This window comes from Pteropus vampyrus, unplaced genomic scaffold, assembly GCF_000151845.1.
Source record: "Pteropus vampyrus isolate Shadow unplaced genomic scaffold, Pvam_2.0 Scaffold62, whole genome shotgun sequence".
NCBI lineage: Eukaryota > Metazoa > Chordata > Mammalia > Chiroptera > Pteropodidae > Pteropus > Pteropus vampyrus.
In genome coordinates this window covers 5,174,923-5,176,965 of record NW_011888843.1, presented here as the reverse complement: position 1 = coordinate 5,176,965, position 2,043 = coordinate 5,174,923, and positions in this window count along the sequence as shown.

Genomic DNA, 2,043 nt, shown 5'->3' with positions numbered 1-2,043 from the left:
AGAGCCATAAGCTTTACCTCACAAAAGACCATTTTACACACATCCGTTTAGGGTTGAAAAAAATAATCTTTTGAGATTATCAGGGGACTCCAAGGTGGAGGTGATTTCCCCGCCCCCCCCACCCCCGTCATGTGCTTGAACTTGGGGAGACTTTCGACATAATGGTTGACATATAAAAGACATTTATAATAATTACTTAGGTGCTAATGACAGTTTGGACAATAAGAAGGCTGGTTCCAAAGTTCCTTGACCAGCAGTGTTTGCTGTGACTAAGGGCCGCGAGACAGCGGCCATCGACTGCACCTAACCTTTGCACTTGTAATAAAAATGCAATAAAGTAATTGGTTAAAATAGAGACATGTCTGATAAAGAATATTTGCTTTTTAAAGTAACTGGCTAAAATAAGAGCATATCTGATAAATGAGTTTATGGGAGGACGGAAGGCCAGGCCTTACTAATTAGTAAAGGCTTTGTTTCCTGCACAGAATCCTTCTCTACCTCTTTGAAGAGAAAGGCAATGGAACGGTGAAAATGCATGATGGTGCTGACCGGTAGCATGTTACTCCTCGAGTAATGGAGAGTTGTTTACACGCTGTACCGCTTGTTCTAAAATTCCCTCGCTTCACAACGCTAGGAGACGTAGCCTTCTGCGGCACATTTAATCACAAAACTCTGGTTCCCATCAGGACACCAGGACGCTTGAGCGTCTTAGCCATAAAGCGGGAGACGCTGAAATGAAGGAAAGAGACTCTCTGTCCCTCTGGTTGCTTAATTCATTGCCATCTACACCAGAGTTGAAAATCCATAAATGTCTCGATCGATCGTATTTCCCTTGAGAATTTTCTCCACGTTAGCTCCCTTTTAAAAAGTTCCACCTTTAATTAAAGTTTTATTTCTTAACAATTAAATACATAAAGGATGACATTCCATATAATTATGAGCCGACCAGAATACATTATACATCTCGCTGGTAATAAGAATGGCAAGGATGGGGGTATCATAAATACACATGCATTGATTGCTCACCTTTTTGTGTCCCCCTAATAACAGGAAATGTAGCTGGAAGGCAGTCCTGCCGACTCTGGTCTCTGGATAAGATGGAGGCCCTGGTACCCAAGGATTGATGCTCCCTGACTTGTTCTTGGCTTGGCCGTAGTATCTGACTTTAATGAAGGTACCCGAGGTCATCATCTCTTCCTGCTGGCATGAACTATCTCTTCCCTAGCAGCTTCCAACCTTTGGTCAATTTAGGGGCAGCTACAGATAGTGAACCAATCTTTGGGGACTCGCTCTTTTGGCAAAAGAGTTGTCTTATCACAGAACTCAGAAAGGGGAGAGAGGAAAATCCTGAGTCCTGATGTCACATGCCCTGGCACTCAAGCCTGGGAGCCTCAAATAAGGGCCACAGATAAGAGTAGGCCTCACCTTCGTAATCCATGTTACTTACAGGGTGTCTGCATAGATACACCACTCCTCTGGGAAGAAGCACATCACCCAGGTGGAACCTTTTCAATGCCTCAGACTTCTTAATCCAACTGCATCATGTTCTGTCTTCCCTCACAGTCAGAAATAAAGACATGTTTTTTAAGATTTGCCTATTTATGGAGGAGTCTCGATTAACCAGATTCCACCTAATCAGCAGATATTCCCTTTTAATAATTACAATAGCACGTACCTGCATGGGGCTAACCATGCACTGCACTAAGCACTTTACATTTAAGAACTACGTGAGGCAGGCTGTATTATTATCCCAGCTTACAGGTGACAAGTCTGGGACTCAGAGGGGTTACCACATCTAGGTCTGCAAGACTGCACAGTGGGCACTGGCGCTCAGAGCAGAGCTTCTTAACTCCGACACGATCTTCATTAAAATTTACTTCCGGCCACAAGACTGGATTTATCAAAGCTCAGAGACTTAGAGTGTTGGGAAAATATTGAAAACATCAAGTGTTAAAACAAAGTGAATTGAATGACGAAACTGCAGTTGTTCCAGAAACTAATTTGTGTGCTGGTTCTCGTCATCCCCTCCACATCACCCTTCCA